This window comes from Desmodus rotundus, chromosome 7, assembly GCF_022682495.2.
Source record: "Desmodus rotundus isolate HL8 chromosome 7, HLdesRot8A.1, whole genome shotgun sequence".
NCBI lineage: Eukaryota > Metazoa > Chordata > Mammalia > Chiroptera > Phyllostomidae > Desmodus > Desmodus rotundus.
The window spans coordinates 74,982,405-75,003,378 of NC_071393.1; the positions used below are offsets into that span (position 1 = coordinate 74,982,405).

A 20,974-nucleotide genomic window follows, 5' to 3' on the forward strand; every position below is an offset into this window, starting at 1 on the left:
GCAAAATTTCTTGAGGGTAGGAGTTGTCCTTTCTGCGAGTGAAATAACAAATTTCTAGCTGTTACTTAAATATCTTTGCACAGCCCTGGCCGGGTGGCTAATTGGTTAGAGCATTGTCCCAATACACCAAGGTTGAGGGTTGGATACCCAGGGCACATACAAGAATCAACCAATGAATGCATCAATAAGTGGAGCAACAGATCTCTCTCTCTCTCTCATAAATAAATAAATAAATAATCATCTGCACAAAAGAAAAATAACCTGCAGGACATCAGCTGGGAGAAAGCTGCCATGGAGACTTTCATTATTTTATTAAACATTTTCTCAGAACTGACTCAATTTCTGAGTAAAAACTTTTGATTTTAGAATATAAGTGCTAAATTTTAAATGTATTTTACGATGCCTGCTGCTTCTTCCTGGCATTGTGGAGCCAGAATCACAAATCTGGAATAGTATGACCACGTTTGGTAATCTCACCTGTGCCCATGAGATCAGGGGCAATTCTCATAGCTTCATAATCATGGCAATATAGATATTGGGAGATGGTTAGAGAACAGAAAGAGGCAGATACCAGCAAAATTTGCAAAATGGGACAAGGGCAGTTTTCAGAAATGACCCACTCACCTGTTTGACATCACCCCCCAGCAGAATATTGGAATGGGTCATTACATGGTTTCTGAAGACATGGACAAGAATTTGATGATTTCCAGGATGCTGATGTATTTAGCAAAAAAATGAACTATTGCAAATTACTATCCCTTCACTTATTTCAAAGCTTTATGAAATTTACATGTTAGGTCAATGAGATAGGCACAGTGTTGATTTCAGCAAAGCATATGTCTGTGTCATAGTGGTTAAGATGGAGAAAACTGGGTTGGATTATAGCTGATGTATTTGAAGATGGTAGTTAACCATAAACCAAGAATGTAGAGGATATGATTAGTTTTGTTTTTCAGAGAGTGAGAAGAAGGGAGAGAGAAAGAAACATCAATTTGTTGATTCCACTTACTTATGCATTCTTTGGCTGACTCTTGTATGTGCCCTGACCAGGAATGGCACCAACAACCTTGGTGTATCAGGATGAGACTCTAGCCAACTGAGCTACCAGGCCATAATTAGATAGTTCAATGTAGAATTTAAGAGCATGGACTTTGGAAGAAGATTGAGTAGGTTCAGGTCCTGGTTCTGCCACTTAACCAAGCACATGAACTTGAACAATTCACATAACCCTGTGTCCTTTTTCCTCAACCATGTAAGCATATTGATGATGATGATAACAGTAGCAAACTCATAGGTTGCTGTGAGGATTAAATGAGTGCCTGACACATGCTAAGCATTATATAAGATTTATTAATGATGAATGGAAGTAATAGGTTGACAGATTCCAGATTATTTTAACAAGGAAGAATTTTCTAATAATTATTCAAATGAAAAACAGGATATCCGTGAAGATGGTGTACTCCCTAGCTGTTGGTTGCGAGGCAAAATCTTGAATGACCATTTTTCACTAGGTTAGTCACATGGCCACACCTTACTGGTGAGGAAGCCTGGGAAATATGATCTCTTTTTCTAAGGAAGAACTAGGACACTGGAGGTACCCAGCAGTCTCTCTCTGCATAGGCACGAGCAAAATCTTGAATGACCATCTTTGTCAGAGATCTTTCAGAATTCCTATATTACAACAGAGGTTTACCTAGGTGATCTAGAATTCCTGATTGTTAATTCATAATATACTAGGTTCTCCAAGTAGATATATTTGTCTTTGTTTGGGGGAACACCCATAGGTATATCTGCAGAATTTTTAAACATGAAAGGGGATGGTTGTTAAGAGGAAATAAATGAGAAATAATCTGTTATTCCAGTTGACACTATTTTATGATTTTGTTTTTGGTTCTTTCCTAGTTACCTAGGTCCCAGGAAGAATAATACCTATATTGGGGGAGGAGTAATAATATTCAAAATATTCTACTACTAATGCTGCATTGACCAATCAGAATGTAGGGCTGGGACAGAGTCCTGGAGATCCTCTGCTATGCTGGGCAGTAAGCCCTTCAGTAAGCCTCTATTCAGTTGAATAGAGGGTAAGTCTGGGAGGTCCTGAAAAAGAGTGAGGCAGGAGAGGGAAGCAGGTTTGGGACAATGGCTACTTTCAAGCAAGTGTGGAAGTATGTTAATATTTTAATAATCAAGTTATAAATCAACCCTGCCATTATCCTGAATTGAAGAGACTATCCTCTCCCCACTGAATAATCTTGGCATCTTGGCCAAAAACTGACCATAATTTTAAGTTTGTTTCTGGACTCTTAATTTCCATTCCATTGATTCTGTATGCCTATCCTCATGACAGTACTACACTGTCCTGATTACTGTAGCTTTGTAGTCAGTTTTGAAATCAGGTAGCGTAACTATTCCAATTTTGTTCTTTAATTGTCTTAGCTGTTCTAGGTCCTTTGTATTTCCATGTACATCTCAGGATCAGGTTGTCTGTTTCTACCCCCCCCCAAAAAAAAGTGCTAGGATTTTGTTACAGATTGCATTGACTCTAATCAGTTTGAGAACTGCTATCTTAACAATATTGAGTCTAACAATCCATGAACATGGAGAGTCTCCACTTATTTTTTATCCTCATCTAAGGACATTTTTGCTTTCCGAGAGAGAGGAAGGGAAAGAGAAATATCCATGGGAGAGAGAAGCATCAATCTGTTGCCTCCCATATGCGCCCAGACTGGAGATACTAAGCGCCTAGACCAGGGGTTGCTTGCACACTGTGACTGGACCGGGTATCAACCCGCAACCTAGGTACGTGCCCTGACTGGGAATCCAACCTGCAACCTTTTGGTTACTGGAGGATGCTCCTACCAACTGAGCCACACCCGTCAGGGCTCTCCACTTACTGAGATCTTCATTTCTCTCAGCATATTTTGTAGTTTTCAGTGCATGAATCTTGGACTTGTTTTATTAAGTTTTTTCCTAAGTATTTTACTTTTTGATGCTATTGTAAATGCAATTGCTTTCTTAATTCATTGTTTTTATTCGTATAGAGAAATATAGTTGATTTTTGCATAGTGATCTTGTATACTACAACTTTGTTAAACAGGTAGGTTCTAGTATAGAGAGAAATAGGGAGAGAGAAAGAGAAATATCAATTTGTTGTTCCACTTATTTTATGCATTTATTAGTTGATTCTTTTTTTTTTTTTAATCTATCCTCATGGGGACAAAAGTGCCACATAGGCATGTGCCCTGACCAGGAACTGAACCTGCAAACTTCCTGTTTATAAGATGATGCTCCAGCCCTGGCTGGTGTGGCTCAGTGGATTAAGCATTGGCCTGTGAACCAAATGGTCACTGGTTCGATTCCCAGTCAGGGCACATGCCTGGGTCGCAGGCCACACATTGATGTTCCTCTCCCTCTCTTTCTTTCTCCTTTCCCCTCTAAGAATAAATAAATAAATAAATAATAAGATGATGCTCCGACCAACTTAAACACACCAGCCAGGGCTGGTTGATTCTTGTATATGCCCTGACTAGGATTGAAACTTCAACCTTGTTGTGTTAGGATTACACTCAGCCCTGGCTGGTGTGGCTCAGTGGATTGAGTGCCGGCCTGCCAACCAAAGAACTATGCTCTAACCAACTGATCTACCCAGCCAGGCCCTTATATGCTTTTGTAAAGAGGATCGTGTCATGGGCAAATAAAGGCAGTCTTTTTTCTTCCAATATAGATGCCTTTTATTTATTAGCCTCTTGCACTAGCTACACCCTCCAGAATAATGTTGAGTAGAGATTTTAGGAGCCTGTGTCCTTGCCTTGTTTTGATCTTAAATTGAAAAGTATGAAGTCTCACCAGTAAGTATATTAGCTGTAGGTTTCCCTTAGATACCTTTTATCATACGTTTCTGTTAAAATAAGATGGCTTGGTCTCATCCAAAGACTTAAGAATTGGATCTTGAGGAGTTGTAGCCTAGGCAATCTGTACTCTAGGGGGCGGCCCAGATGACAGAGGTAGTGCTGTTTGAGGACCTACAGCACCAACCAAGAGCCGCTGGTAGAAGCCGGAAGAGGAGCTCCCAACGGCGCTCCTGGGACAATCACTGAAGAAAGGATCTCAAGGGTCCTACAGTTGGACGTAGGAAGTAACAAAAGAACCCAGTTGTAACATTGGGCCGAAAGGCCCTCAAAGAAAAGTGACAAATTTTGCACAGCTGTAAACAGCAGCCCAATGTTTCAGTCCTTTAAGAGTAGAAATGGGTCAAAATTAGAGAAAAACTGGAGCAATTAAATTGTTTGCCTAGGTTGTTATGACCAGGATTCAAATCTCCAGGGCCTATGAAATAATTAGTATTATTGTTTAGCCTAATGGTGGTTTATAATAGTCATGCAGTCCAGCCAAACTACCACAAAGTGACACTGTCCCTACGTGGAAATAATTTTACATTCTTAACAAACGAACTACAAAAGCAATTTTCCCGTTACCTCAACCCTGGGACCCAATCCAACAAACGAGGGACGGAAAGAATGTAGCTACACTATTGATTGACGTGCATTCCAACCAACCTACAACGGAAGGAGAGTCCGCCCGCACAAGTCGTTACCCAATCAGTGCGCAGCGGCAGAGGCGGGGCTTGTGGAAACGGCCACCACAGGGTTGGCGGACTCGTGAAGGAGCAAAGATGGCGGAGTGAGGCGCTCCGCTGTCGTCCGGCCTTTGGGCCGGGGTAGGCCGGTCCCCGGGCGATCCATTGCTTCTCCTGGCTCAAGCGAGGTAAGCCGAGAAGGCCTGCGACGAGAGGACAGCCGGGAATTGGCGCGGCCCAGCCCTGCGGTGGAGCCTGCCTGCAGCTGGTGCGGGTTTCGGCCGGGCGTGGGTTTCCTCCCGAGCTGCCCCAGGGCGGCCGCACCCGCCTTCCGAGATGTGTGTTGTCACCACTGGGTCCTTGACTGACTGACCTCAATACCACGTCTGACTGCCGGGTGTTCCCCGGTGGTTGCGCCCACGCGGGTGTGTGGCTGGCAGCCTCTGCGTCCGCCGTTGGTTTATCTTGGAAGAATATATTTATACTCCTCGCCACACGGCTGCGTGGTTACCGGTTTGCCTGAGGCTCCTTATCGATTCGGGCCTCTGGTGGTTAGGAGTGTTTGGTGTCCCTGGTCCGTTGACCTTGAGATTTGGCCGGACAGGATGTGAGTTGGCTCTGTGCACGGGGCGCGTCCCCTCGCCAGCTTCGCCGCGTGCGTTCGTCCCCCTCCCCCTCCAAACTTCAGAGAGCTCGGTGAGCAGCTTGTCCCTGTGTGTCCCTCACCTGACAGTTCCCCAAAGGGCGTTAATCTCGGCTTTCCCTCGGTCTCGGCAGAATTCTCCGTGGTTGTTTTCCAGAACTAGAGGCAGTATACAATGTTTACTTATTTATTTCTTTACAGAGAGAATTGAGAGTTTTGGGAATTACTAGAACGTAACTTGTGTAATGTGGTGGGGTTGCAAAGTATAATACTGCCAGGCGTTTGTGTTCGGTTTTTGTTTAACATTATGGTGTATCTTTTTTTGTAACTTGGGTTGTTAGAACCCCTCAGTCGGTCTTTCAGTTAAATTCTGGGAAAGGTTCCTGTTACTAGGTTTCTGAATTGGTGAAGCCTGTTTAAAACAGCAGTCAGTTGGGTCCAGTTCAAATGACATGTCATAATACGAGTGAATGTTTCTGGTGCACTGTTTGCTGGCCCTGGATTGAGCAGAGCTGCAAATACCAGGTAAAGGACTTTTAAATATGATCTTTCTGATGATTTTTGTCAGGAGTAGATTTTTTCATTTCATTTAGGAGAAGAAAGAGATACCGGGTAGAAGGAAGGAAGAACATTCTTCCTCCCTGCCTTTCAGTGGTCATCTGTACTAAAGCAAAGGGCTTTTGTGGGGAGAAGAGAGTGTAGCATCGTCATCAAATGGGATAGTGTTCCCTAAAAACTTGAGAACCGCTGCTCCCACAGTTTTGACATCTTTACAAAATTAACGCCAGTGCAGGTGGACAGTAATTTCTGATCGTTCCTTCTGAATAGTTTTTGATAGCGATGTTTTTTAGAAAAGCTTGATTTATTTGAATAATTTTGCACAAGAATGCAAATAGCATCAGTGACGGCTGTATCCTTACTGTAATGTTCTTTTTATTTTTCCTTATCACAGGAAGAACATTTTCCTTGACTTTTAGGTGCTTTTATATTCATCTGGAAAAGAAAAAAATTCTGAACTCAGGATTTGGCAAGTGAGTAATAATGGCTAATGCTTCCAAATACTGTTTAAGCGCTTGAAAATAGCTAGATAGAAGAGGAACGATAAACCATTAGCTAAAACAGAAAATGAACATCCAAAGTAACTATAAATAATTGATAAGTAAGCTTAATCTTTTATTTTCAATGATAGCAATGTATTAAGTATAAAAAAGAAAAGAAAGACTTAATCATTTGCCCAAACCCACTGAGCCACAACAGTCAGGGCTAAGATGATAAATTAAAAAAAAAATTTTTTTTAACTTACTGATTTTAGAGAGAGAGAGGAAGGGAAAGAGATAGAGAAACATCGATTTGTTGTTTTTGTATTCATTGGTTGATTCTTATTGTGCCCTGACTGGGGGTTAAACCTGCAACCTTGGCATATAGGGACAACACTCTAACTAAGCTACCTGGCTAGGGCATGATAAATTTTATGTTACATGTATTGTACCACAATGTTTAAAAATGGAAAAAAAGGTAGGTAAAAAACTCCAACTATAGCCCTGGTTGGTGTGGCTCAGTTGGTTGTAGCATTGTCCTGTAAATCAAAAGGCCACAGGTTTGATTCCCAGGCAGGGCACATGCCTAGGTTGCAGGTTTGGACCCTGGTCAGAGCAGTTAAGAGAGGCAACGGATTGATGTTTCTCTCCCCCCACCCTCCCCACCCTTCCCCTTCTCTAAAATCAATAAGCTTGTCCTCTGGTGAGGATTTTTTTTAAAAAATTAAAACACCCACTATATATTTCAATTTCAAGAAAAGGAATTAAAACTGGGCAAAATGCCCTTTAAGTGATAGAGTCTTTATGATATACTTTACAGGAGAGGCTTTATTGCTTGGATTTAGAACCTTAAGGTCAACAGTAATGGAAACTTAACATCAATCATAGCACAGTGTTGCTAGCAATTTACATATCCATAAGGAAATGATATAAATAAATGTAGGTGCCTATGAGAAGTACTTACAAGGTAGCTTTAATTCTGGTAATGGAATGATCTCATATATATTAAAGGGAAAAGCAAGTGTATTGTATGTTTTCATTTTGGGGAAGGAAATAAATCTACTTGTACAGATTTTATGTAGCTGTAGAGTATCTCTAAAAGGATATGCAAGAGACACTATGTATCTTATTTCACCTTGTCCTATCATGTGCATTTGTTACCTTTCAAGTAAATAATTAAAAATATCCATACAAAGGAAGCACTCAATAAATATTTGATAAATGACTGAGAAGTTAAATTTTTGCCCAGGCAGTAATTTTACATTACTATAGTCCATTCATATCTGGGGGCAGAAACAAGCCCAACACTTTTTTTTTTTAATTCCTCACCCAAGGATATGTTCATTGATTTTTAGAGATGAAGGGAAAGTGATAGAAACATGTATTGGTTGCCTCCCCTATGTGCTTTGACTGGGGATCAAACTCACAACTTAGGTATGTGCCCTCACCTGGAAATAAACCCACAACGTTTGGTGTTCTGGATGAAGCTCTAACCAACTTAGCCGCCTGGCCAGGGCCCCAACAGTTTTTTAATAAGTCACTGAAAAAACTTAATTTGAATGACAATGATATCCACTGTGTTTTGTGAAATGTGTTCTGAATCTACTACTTACATAACAAAGTAAGAAAGGAGTATTTCACTCCCAAGTCCTTAGAGGAAGCAAAGTGTATTGATGCATAACAAATGGCCTGAAATTTAATGGATTAAAATAACAGTATATCGCCCTTGCTGGTGTGGCCCAGTGGATTGAGTGGTGGCCTGTGAACCAAAGTGTCCCTGATTTGATTTCTAGTCAGGGCGTGTGCCTGGGTTGCTGGTCTGGTCCACAGTAGGGGATATGCAAGAGGGAATCACACATTGATGTTTCTCTCCCTCTCTCCCTCCCTTCCCCTCTCTCTAAAAATAAATAAATAAAATCGTAAATTTTTTTTTCCACTCTTTACTTTCTACAAAAAAACCCCAGGAAAAAACAGCAGTATATCCCTGACTGGTGTGGCTCAGTTGGTTGGATTCATACCACAAAGTGAAAGATTGCCAGTTTGATTCCCAGTCTCAGGGCACATGCTTGGGTTGTGGGCCTGGCCCCTGGTTGGGATGTATGTGAGAGGCAGCCAATCTTTGTTTCTCTCACACATTTGTGTTTCTCTCCCTCTCTTTCTCCCTTCCCCTCTCTCTAAAAATAAGGGAAATCTTAAGAAAAAAACTAGTATACATGTATTATCTCTCACAGATTTACGTGGGTCAGAAATTAGGGAGCAGCTTAGCTGGGGATTTCTGGCTAGAGGTCTCGTAAGGTTGCAGTCAAGATACTGTCTGGATTGGCAGTCATCAGCTCTAATTCCATGGCAGCTCATTCACATGGCTGGCAAATTCATGCTGGTGAAGGAAAACCTCAGTTCTCTGCGATGTTAGCCTCCTTCCCTGTTGCTTGACTATCGTCATAACACAACATCTGCCTTCTCCCAAGACATCAAAGCAGAAGTCAGCGCTCGGTCTATAACCTTGCCTCAGAAGTCACTCCCTATCATTTCCTCCTCATTCTGTTGGTCACTATTTTGATACCAACTGGTGTATTTTTATACAGTAAGTCAAAGGGCAGGGTCCCCAACAAGACTGCCCTCAAATTAAATGTGAGTTGCGTGTTGGAGGATTCCCAAGCCACATGAACTTCTGAACGACTGGCCACAAATTCAGGGGTTCCTATGACTCTGTCCGAACCAACTTAGGGTTTTGTTGACTTTCTCTATTTTTCTATTTTATTTAACTCTGCTCTAATTTTTTCCCCTTATTGATAGCTTTCCATTTAGTTTATTCTTTTTCTAGTTAAGGTGTGAAGCTAGGTTGTTGCTTTGAGATCTTTCTTTTTTAACGTGAGCCTTTACAGATGTAAATTTCCCTCTTAGGGCTGCTTTTGCAGCATCCCATAAGTTTTGGTGTGTTGTGTTTTTGTTTTTATTTGTCTCCAAAATTTTTTTTAAGGTTTTATTTATTTATTTTTAGAGAGAGAGGAAGGAAGGGAGAAAGAAAGGGAGAGAAACATCAATGTGTGGTTGCCTGTCATGTGGCCCCCTACTGAGCACCTGGCCCGCAACCCAGTCACGTGCCCTGACTGGGACTCAAACTGGCAACTTTGGTTCGCAGCCCATGCTCAGTCCACTGAGCTACACCAGCCAGGGCTGTCTCCAGATATTTTCTAATTTCCCTTGTGATTACTTCGTCCCATTGGTTGTTTTGGTGTGTTGTTTAATTTCCACAGGCTCATTTACCGTAAACAAGAATTTAGAGTCTCCCTACCAGGGACAAAAGCCAGTTAAATTATTTATTATACAACCCTGGCTGGTGTGGCTCAGTGGATTGAAAACTGGCCTGCAAACTGAAAGGTCACCAGTTCTATTCCTGGTCAGGGCACTTGCTTGGGTTGCAGGCCAGGTCCCCAGTTCGGGGTGTACGAGAGGCAACTGATAGATGTTTCTCTGTGCATTGACACATCGATGTTTTCTCTTTCTCCCTCCCTTCCCCTCTCTCTAAAAGTAAATAAATAAAATCTTTAAAAAGGTAAATAATTTGAAAATTCATTATTATACAGTAGTCACTTAGATCAACCCGGATGCTTTATTAGAGGGACTATAAAAAAAGCATGACTACTGGGAGGCAGCAATAACCGGGGGCCATTTTGGAAGCTAGCTACCACTCATATAACTAAGTCATTTGACTCAGATCTGACTAGGACAAGTACTGCATTGAAATTCCCTTTTTTCCCTTTCCATTCATTCAGTAAGTCAGGTTTTCTGATACAAAGTTACTCTGTATAATCAACAGCACTAAGCAGAAGACTTCAGAGACACAGAAGTGCTAGGTAAGCTGCCAACTTTACAGGGATATATTTGTGTTTTATAGATCAGAGTATATAGTTGTATTTTCCTCACAATAAATTGTCTATTTAAAATTTAACTCATGTTGGCTGGTTCAGTATATTTAAGAACCCTGTTACTCTCATTCATTCAGCAAATTTTTTATTAAGTGCTTGCCATGGGTCACACCCTATGCTTGGGATTCATCAGTTAACAAAATGGGTTCCTTCTTGATGGAGCTTACATTTTAGACAAGACAGTAAATGGGAAACATAGTAAGTACCTTATGTAGTAGGTTAGATAGTATTCTGTGCAATGGATAAAAGGAAAAGTAGAGCAGGGTAAAGGGGAATGGTGGGAGTGTGTCTGTGGGTGGGGTTGGGGGTGCATTGTAACCTTAAATAGGGACTCAAAATAGGCCTCATTGAGAAAATAGCATTGGAGTAAAGGTGAGGGGACTAACTATGCAGATACCTGGGGAAGAGTCTTCTCACAAAGGTGACAGCTGATACAACAACTGTAAGGTAGGAGCATGCCTGACAGAGGAAGAGCAAGGAGTCCACTGCGGTTGGAACCCATGATGGAGGCAGGGAGGGGCATGGAGTTGGGGGTCAGAAGAGATATGGTGGGAGGGGGGTGGTATAGGTCTTAAGGGGAATCTTGTAGGTCAATCTTTGGTCAAAACTTTGGCTTTTATGTTGAGCTATTTATTCAGTTTTCAAAAGGGTCCAGTAGTTTGTGATACATATGAGGTCTGTCCATAAAAAGTCCAGCCATTATTCATATAACAAGAACAGTTTGTGCAGCATCAGTGTAATCTGGCAGTCAAGGAGAGTGGACTGGAATGCACAAGCATGAACAATGACGACTTCACGGTACTGGTCAGTGGGGGCAGTTGACACCGTTGAGAAAGCATGTGTACTGTGTGGCCATTGCATTCAAACCGACTGAGTAAGCAAAGCAATGAATCTGCATCAAATCTTGTATTAAGCTTGCACATTCCTCTGTGGAAACTGTTCCAGTGATTCAGAAGCCTGCAGCTATGGGCAGCTGGTGACTGGCAGCTTTATCACAACAGTGCGCCCACTCATGCATCACGTCTCCTGCAGAGGTTTTTCACGAAACATCAAATCACGCAGGTGACTTGGCCCCCTACAGCCCAGATTTGGCACCCTGCGACTTCTGTCTCTTCCCAAAACTAAAGTCACCTTTGAAAGAGAAGAGATTTCAGACCATCAGTGAGATTCAGGAAAATACAACGGAGCAGCTGATGGCGATTGTATGAGCTCCCAAGGTGCCTATTTGTAGGGGACTGAACCCCTACAGATTGTCCTATGTACATTGTTTCTTGTGTCTTATCTTCTTCAGTAAATGTCTATTTTTCATATTATGTGGCTGGATACTTTATGGACAGACCTCATGCATGTAGAGTGTAGAAAATGGAATAGTCATGTCTAATATCTGAAATTGGGTATTTTGAATAAAACACAAGCTTATGATATTCTAGCATTATTTCCTAATGCTAACTTAATGATTGCACACATTTTTATTAGTGCTGCTGAAGGAATATGAAGAAAGGTACTCTTTTTTTTTTTTTTTTTTTTTTTGAAAGGTACTCTTTTTTTTTAAGGCTTGTTTTGTGCTTGTTTGGTTATATATTCTGGAAAGAACTAGCTTTTTTAAAAAAAATCCTCAGCCAAGGATATGTTTATTGATTCTAGAGAGAGAGGAAGAGGGGGGGAGAGAAAGAAAAGAAGACATCAATGTGAGAGAAGACCAAGGATCAATTGTCTCCCATATACACCCCAACTGGAAATCGAACCCACAACCCAGGTATGACCCCTGACTGGGAATCCAGCCTGCAACGGTTTGGTGCACCAGACAAATGCTCCAGCTAACTGGCCACCCGGCCAGGTCACTGCCAATTATCTTGCCATCAAAATTAAACTGTCTTAACTTTAGTGGCTGGTGCAAGCTTTGAATCAGCCTGAGTAAGCTTATGTAATGAAACAGCCCTGTTGCTAAAGGCCTGTCTGTGGATCGACTGTGTTTTTTTCCGCTTACACTGCTGCTTTGGTGACAGGTGCAAGTTCCATAATTCTCTTACTCTTGATTTGATTCTAAATTAATTTACATTTGCCTTTTATAAGTTTTGATTCAGAACTGTGTCACCTTCAACCAGAAGAGGTTATTCATATTCTTTGAAGTAACTTTTTTAATATATATGATGCACTAAAAAAGGAGGGTAAATAGCTGATTGCTATTTGCCATTTTTGTAAGCCAAAGTAATTTAAGCTGTTGATAGCATCAGTGATTTTTAAATGTTTTATTATCAAATACACATAATGTAAAAGTTACCATTTTAACCATTTTTAAATGTACAATTCTTGGCATTAAGTACATTCACATTGTTGTGCAGCCATTACTAGCATCTATTTCTAGAACTTTCTCATCATCCCAAACAGAAACTCAGTACCCATTAATCAGTAACACCCAATTCCACTTTTTGTCCCTATGAATGTGCTCATTCTAGGTACCTCATATAAGTGGAATTATACAATATTCTTTTTTGTCTGACTTTTGCAGATATTGCAATTTAACAAGTGCTATGTTTAACAGCAGTGAACTGCTAATGTTTTTAAATGCTTGCATTTGGTGATCATGATACAGTACAAATTATTTTACTTACACTCTACAAAATTTTTATTGTTCAGTGTTAGTCATGTGTAGTTGAAGATAATTCAAAGTAAGATGGTTCATATGGTATTGAGTATTGAGTATTTAGACATCAGATTTGGAGTACAGTACTGCTTTTATCTATTTATCTATTTTAATCCTCACCTGAGGATATGTTTATTGATATTTTAGAGAGAGAAACATCCATTGGTTGCCTTCTTTACACACCCCAACCGGGGATTGAACCCACAACCTTTTGGTGAATGGGATGATGCTCAAAACACCTGAGCCACCTGGCCAGGGCAGGTAGTACACTGCTTTTAAACACGAATGTTTTATATCATTTTATGGCTGTGAAAACTTAGAGGACATTACTCCATTCTCATAAGAGGAAATTAATGTGTATATTTCGCTTTATATAAGTTTTTATATACACCTAACTTTTTTATATCATACTTAATATATTTTGTTCTGGCTACTGCTTTTGCTTTTCTGATGACAATACTGAATTTGGTATTATGGTTGGACATTTTCTTTTAGATGAAGTGTAATCGAAAACATTGTTTTCTTTCTATGCGTTAAATATTATTTTTAAAAGTAAGCTCATGCAGGAAGTACCTGTTCTAATCTTCCTGTTTTTAACTTATTTTGTATTTCTAGGTATTTCTATGTTGTCTCCTGGAGTGGGTAGTCCTGCCTCTTCTATCCAGTCACTTTCCATAATCTTGAAATGCGAGTATCTCTTCTCTACACTTTACCTCCATGATTTGGATTGGAAAACGCTGCTTTTCTTTTGTTTTCCACGGCAAAAATTCAACCCAGAGAAGCTCCTAGGATGCAGTCATTCTGCCAACCTCTTCAGGACGAAAGAAGCAACTGACATGTTTCTTCTGCCATTTTCTTAATTGTAAAGAAATTATTTTGCAAGCTGAAGAGTGATGTTAATTTGAAACAGGTGCTCAGATGGTGGTATTTGTGAACTTTTTACCTTTTGTTCCCAGCGAGAAGACTATATAAATAGCAAGTATCAAGGTTTTGTTGTTTTTTTTAATGTCTTCCAGTTTTAGCACTATCATAAGCACAGTTGCAACTACAGGAATAAATTACAAATGTGTTGTAATTGGAAATGAGAGAGATGCTAAATATAAATATATATATCTCTTGGCTCATCCTGTGACATAGATTAACTGGCTAAGAACAAAGGTCCAATATTGCAATTAAACCTTTGATGTGATAAAGAAGCATAAAAACAAAATGTCAAAAAGTTAATTTCATGTGTGAATAAATCACCACCGTCTCTGTATAAATACATATTTTAACATGTGTAAATCCACATTTTTGGATGAGAAGAGCAGTTTTTCTCCTAGAGAAGGAAGCTGTTCTTTCTCAGAAGTCTTTGGACATTGGGTATTTTAAAACGTTTTGTTTATCTGTTCTTCTAATGAAGAGCCATATAGTGCAGATGTTAACTCTGAATGCATGCTTGGGGTTAGTGAAAGTTTGGTAAAAGGAACAGAAGTTTTGAGTCCAGTGATGGAACCCTGTTCACCTCCCCAAGATGAGAAGCTGCTGTTAGAAATTACTTCATCCTTTTTTGTGGAGTCTTATATAGCACTTAAGACTTTTTTCCATGCTGCTAAAGCTGGAAGAAAAGTGGCATAAATGGTTTTTCTGTTCAGAAGATGGGATGGCCCCTACAGTATAACCTGCCTTCAACTTTGGGCATGGAGGAATGGGACAGAATGAGAAAACTTTCCAAATGACTGCCCTCTTATGAAAAGGAAGCAAAAAATGACTTACAGTTCCACCAGACTTGATGGCGTTTTACATCCTATAGCTGTTTTTTGTAAAAGCATAAATAACTTTTTCATTTGATCCAAGACCAGTACTTGGATGTTTGATTTCGTTTTCTAGATGACAGCTGTAGAGTTAGGCTGAAAGGGCTGGGACTCAGGTAACTTTCCTTGTTCTCATTAGAGAATGGGCCTCAGATGCAATGTGCCCAAACTTGTGGTTGATTCCGTGTACAAGAAATTCAGGTCTGAAAAAAACCTGAAACAAGAAAAGTAGTTCCAATAAGAAGTATGGGTCTTACTTTCCCTTAAAACATATGCTGTAGAGGAACAGACTATAGTGTAGAGCTGTTCTCCCTTCAGAATCAGCAGAGGACCAGTGTATGAATTGTCAGGTCTCTGCATAAGAAGAATGAAATCTTTATGAGTCTTTGTGATTAGAGAAAGAATTTAAAGCTTCTTAGTTGAAATTAACAAATCATTTTAGATTACCTCTGTGATTTAGGGAATGTTTGCCTAGGGGCAAACATGCTGTGATGTTGAAAACTTGGGGCAGATTTACCAAAATTTGAGAGTGATGGAACTGGCCAAAAAATGGAGATACTGAACACTCTTGATTAGTTTAATTGGTCAATCAGTTTTGAAGTAAAGAAAGTTTTGTAGTAAAAATAGATAAAATGTCATTTTCTCTCATTAAAGGCTATTACTGGGTGGTGAAGCATAGAAGTAACTGAATAAAGGTAACAATTTTTTCTCTAAGTAACTTCCCAGCCACTTCCTGATATTTTAGTATTTTGGAATTGTTAAGACAATAGAATTTACATACATGGGTCCTAATGGTATAATGAGACTCACATAGAAAAGTGATATCTTTAGTTGTTTGTTACCTATCTTCCTTGTGTCCTTTTGGCAACTTTTTGGGGTAGGGTCATTTGGCAGGAAATGGGACCCTGTACTGTCAGCATAGTGAAACCATCTCTGACCTGCTTGTTTGAATAGGTATCAGACTAAGCTTCTCCAGTTGCTTTATATTTTTTCATTTCTGAGTTAAGAGAACCATTGTTTAATGTTCTTTCAAGTTGTTTCTGCATCTTATTAGCAAATGGCATTTAACAAAATGAGTATATTCCACTTGTACTTGTCCAGTATTTACTTATTATATAGACACTTTTTTCCTGGTCTATTTTGGTCCCCTTTTTTATGGCAAAAGTTGTAACTTTAGGCAGGACTATGCCTCAAGCCGTAGCTATGCCTGCTTCCTCTCCTTTGCTCATCCATGTTAGCTGGCAGGTTTTCTGGGGGGAGGGGGGGGTGTTGTTTGTTTTTAAGTTAAAAACGGGATATGTGCAATAGAAATATATATATGTATATTTTAATACTTGTGGACAAATGTTACAAGTTGTTTGAGAACAACAAAATCACCAATGTCTTCCATTTTGAGATGTGTATAGTTTTGTAAGCATTAGTGCTTGGTAGCATATTGTAGTGCCATGTTAGGAGTTAGTGCATGAGCCTAGTAATAACTTAAACTTCAGGATGAATTATAATAACCAATAGTGTAAAAAGTGGAAAATTTAGGCCTTTTCTTTTTTCATAAGTTTCTGTACTCATGATATTCTCCCTGGGGAGAGATTAGGCCAAAAAAAACTCATTTATAAATAGTAATGTGGGATCGCAATGTGAAATACTGTGTTTGAGGATGTTTAAGCTTTCCGTGAGGTAGCTGGAAACCAGCTGCCTTTGTGTCTTAATGAAACCTCACATCAAAACGTGGCCCCATTTCATGATTCTGCTTTGCTTAGTTTCAGGTGAGATTGTTCTTACGCTGTTTTTCCCCATTTGATGTCTTTTACGTTTATTATTTTCCTACTTTTGCATCAAGAAATTATACTGCATGTCTTACTGAGATGCTCTGTTAGTTGCTTAAGTGAGTGCTTTTCTAATCTGCAGGTCATTTACACTTTCTGTCTGCAGCATGCCACGTGTCAGTAGTTCAGAGTGTCCTGCATTAATCTGTCATGTGCTTTTCCCATTTCCAAATTTGCTGAATTGTGTATTGTTGGAATTCCAGACCTTTTCATGGAATTGGAAATGCAGCCAACAGCCTATGTAGGTTGCTGTGTAGTAACTAACTTTTGTTTGGTCATAGCTGCCTCAGACGGCTTTCACTTTTCTACTTTCCTTGTAGACATAAAAGTTATTTTGTTCTGAAAGCATAAGATAGTTTACTGTAGAAAAGAAATTCCTACCTCTAAAAGCTGCCCTGAGAACTGGGAAATGGCAGTTTTCTGAGGTGATTTTTAAATCTCAGTATTAGGACAGTCCGGGATTTATTGACACAGGTTCTACAGTTAGCATGATAGGAAATGCAGAACTATTAATGTAGCGTGTCTTGTGTGTAGAAGCAAACTTGGACAGATAGACTCTTCTGCAGCAGATCTCCAGGGACCCAGGTTTCAATTCTCATAGTGTACTTTAAGTAGTTGTACTCTTGGCTCAAATAGTTTAGTGCCTGTGAGAATCCATTTCTGAAAAGCATTTAAACATTTTTTAAAAATACCTCTGAAAAGGTAATGAATGCAAAATAGCACAGTATATACAGCAAAGGGTATTCCCTATTGCAAAAAAAAAAAAAAAAAAAGCCATAAAATGAACTGATACTTTTTGAGAGGTAGAATTTTAGTAGCAATAACAGTTTTGGCATGTATAGTAAGTTTCATTAGCAAGATTGTATAGTAGAGTAAATATCACTAGAGTTTGTGATGCTCTGTGGTTAACAGAGTTGCACAAAAGGATGTTCTAGATAAAGAGCATATAAAAGGTACTTTTAAAACTATGAATGTATGCGAATATGTCAGTGAGAAATAGCAACTTTGTGTAAGTTAAAGGTTAAAGACCCTATTGGTTTCCTATAGCAGAGGGTTAGAGCCATTGAATGAAATTTTTCTAGTGCTTAACCTGGAAATAAATGTACTCTTACTGATGAAGTCCCACTGAAGCCATCGTATGGGGGTTTTGCTTATGATTTTTTTTTTTTTAAGCATCAGGCTAATAGCATACTTATCGTTTTGTCACTGTATCTTTCTCCATTAGTTTCCTGGGTGCGTTTTTAAAAAGGACAAGTTTGTTGTGTATATGTATTTAGGGCTAAAAAGAACAAGAACTTGGATAGCTAGCTGACCTTTGGTTACTTTAGGGGAGATAAGATTTAAAGATGTAAAACAAAAGGATTGAAGGGAATAGCCAAAGACAATATGTTGGTTTTTAAACCTTGTCTAATATAGATGTACTAGGCCTGCGGCCTGTAACTACTTATTTTAAAGGGAACCCAGCAAACTAGTTTCTTGATCTGAGCAAGCTTAGAGCTCACATCAGGAGATAATGGTGGAATGAGTGTGACTTCTTACTCCCTATTACCTCATGTCATCTTGGCCATTTAGCACCTTGAAGACATCCCTGAGAAGACTCGGTCTCTGTTCCCTTGTTTTTCCAGGGGAAAAAAAAAACTAAAAGATAAATGGAGAAGATCTAAGAAAATAGTGCCTCTTGAATATTTAATTCTTATATGGCAACTCCAAAGGATAGGGAGGCTATATAAAATTGATTATAGCTCCTTCTTAAATGTCCCACACCATCAGTTGGTGTTGGAGACACTGGAATAACCAAGCAATACGCAGACATCCGCATGGTCATGAGGACACCAGGTCTATTACTGTGATGTCAACAGTTTAGTTTCTTAGGACAACTAAAGCTTACCCTTAATAGCCACATCGATGGTTCCAAATGCTAAAATGTGCTACAAGTTTTGTAGTTTCAAAGTATACAGTTAATTACTTTTCAGTGTTGTGGTCTCATGTTTACTCTTTGTGTACCTGTGATATGCAAAATATGAAGAGACCCTTGTTCTCCAGGAGTTTACATTATCATGGTGCTGCTGGTGCAAGCAAATTACTTCTAGTTTATTCAGAACATTGCTTGGCTATTAATCATACCATATTTGGAAGGATCCCTTGACCAACCGTTTTCAAAAGCAGAGGGCTATGCTAAATTTCAGGGCATTGATTTTTGCGTTTACATTGTATTAGCTCTACTGTTCATAAACTCCTTTCCCCCAGGAGCTGTGCAGGTAATGCTCTTCATATGAATTAGAGAAGAAGATGTTCTAAGAGCACCTTTACCATCCCTACACCACTTACGCTCCTCTATGCTATAGCAGTCAAAAGGCCGAGAAACTTAACTGCTCCAGAAGACTGTGCATCTCTCAATTATCTTTCTTTTCCCAGAGTTTTTACATCATTCTCTGTCCAGAAGGACCAGGATTTGCAATTAAATTAAGCCTTTTATAACTGAATAGTGGTCCTAATTTTAAATTTTGTGCATGACTTTTGTACCTCTATTCTGAAGCAGCATTGTGATAGATGTGGAGCACCTGCCTGCATTTCTAAGCAGTTACTTTATTAACCCCCATTTTGGTTGAAACTTTGCATGTATCCTTGTTTCTAATTCCTCTGAATCAAGGGATTTACTTTGCATGATTATTAAAACTGGGTCTGGATGAAAGTGCAAGAAATAGTAGCAGGCCTATAACTCTGATTTTAGAGTACTGATATTCTAATGATATTCTAATGCATGATTGATTGAAAACGTCCAGTATTACGTGGCTATTAGTAATTATATATATGCATTTATTAATAATGAAGCAATAGACTTAAACCAGTAGCTTGAATTTATTGTTTGGATCATTAGATTTCATTTTCTAATTAAAGATGATCTTACTTCCATTGAAAATGGGAGCTAGATGATAAACAGGAGCAACTGTAAGACATTCACACAGTCAGGAATAGAGCATAACAGTGCTCATCACCCTCTAACCTCTTGCCTGTTTCCATTAGTCCCCAAGCATGTTTAAAAACAATATAAAAGGCACAAACTAAGCATGTGGAATAAATAAATATAGCTATGGCTATAGTAATCAGAAAGGTGCAGAGTTTCAGAAAGGATAGGAAAGTAGGGAATATAAGTGTGGAGTATGTAAGGTAATTAGATAGGGGTTTGTCTGATAAAATTTATGTGGCTCAAATGTGTATCTCTTAACTAGGATCTTGGAAGTGAATAGAGGCAACATGCACATGTTTCCCGTTGCAGGATTTTCAGATACGGTAACTAGGCTACTTTCTGGATGGTGCTGGTATGGTGTCCAAGAAGGATCCCGGCAGCAAAAGAAACTGCTCCATTTTGTGGAAACAGTCGTGAGAATATTACCATACCTGTGGCTTGGTTTCTCTTTTGTTACTGTATTACATTAACACTTTTTTTTTTTTAATAGCCAGAGTTTTATTCTTGATACTTTGGTCAGATGGCAGAATTTGTTGCCTAAAGCTTTTGATACTAGCTAAACAGGAGCAAGTTTTCATATTTGTTTATTGTGGTGGCTTAAAATTTTTTAGATGTGAAAAAAAAGTTTACTAACTTTGTAATAATCCTTGTGATTATGCTACATAATGTAAATGGATTAATTATATCTGAAAGAGGCCTAAACAGGATTACACTAGACACTTTGCTATGGGATTTCACTCCAAATACCTTTGGGAATGTGTAAGTTTAACATCATTGCAGTGTCTGGTCTCCACTCAAATACAGGAAGTGAGATGTCATATCCTATGTGTAAATTTTCTCTGCCACGTATTAGTAACATGCTGTCTGCCAGGGAAACCAATGAAGATTTAGGGACTCAGTTTCCCTAAACAACTCTCCCATTATTCCACTAAGGCATATTAAAAGTTACTGGGAAAACAGACATCACAGATTTCTCCACAAATCCATATTCCTAAGCTTCCTTTTAATTCAGAATAGATATTTTAGGGTTACTAATGATCTTCAGAAGATTTTGTGTCCTGTCGTGATGGTTTGCCATGCCATTGATTCAAATATATTTTTCTCCCAGGGATAAGAAAGGTATTCTGGCAATACATTATCATCAGTTTTTAAACAACAGTAATCATTTTAGGGCTTACCTTAACATTACTCATCTCTTGTAATTTAAAAGATTCCCATTAGAGTACCCTTCACATAGAATTTTATGTACTGTTCTGTTGAGTACAGTTGTCACTCACTGTTCCTTGCTGTTCTGTATCTTCTCCCTTGCACCACTGGTATAGACGATGTTAAAAGAATTTTATTGAATGTTTAAAGTATTACAAAAGGCAGCTTGCTTTTTAATCTATGCATCTTTGGGATTTTAGAAAAGATTTTATTCTTTGATGTAAAAAGGAACTGCTTTAAGAGTTGGAAACTCTGCACCTGTGTATATGTATATTTTGGCAATAAAGCAGCATGGGCTGAGAATGCACCGAAATTCCACTGTGTTGTTACTTGGAATGGGTCATTTCTAATGATG

General features: G+C 39.1%; 1 long non-coding RNA gene across 2 annotated transcripts; it reads left to right on the top strand.

The window, feature by feature from the left end:
* The first annotated feature begins 4,626 nt into the window (after positions 1 to 4,626).
* On the top strand, positions 4,627 to 20,932 carry LOC112311281 (uncharacterized). 2 transcript variants are annotated; one of them, XR_008427408.1, is made up of 5 exons: positions 4,627 to 4,764; positions 6,172 to 6,250; positions 11,830 to 11,941; positions 13,445 to 15,317; positions 19,723 to 20,932. It is a non-coding gene; the product is annotated as an uncharacterized lncRNA (long non-coding RNA). The 2 variants fall into 2 exon arrangements; XR_011651439.1 differs by lacking the exon at positions 19,723 to 20,932 and having other exon boundaries at positions 13,445 to 13,804; positions 15,277 to 18,063.
* The last annotated feature ends 42 nt before the right edge of the window (positions 20,933 to 20,974 follow it).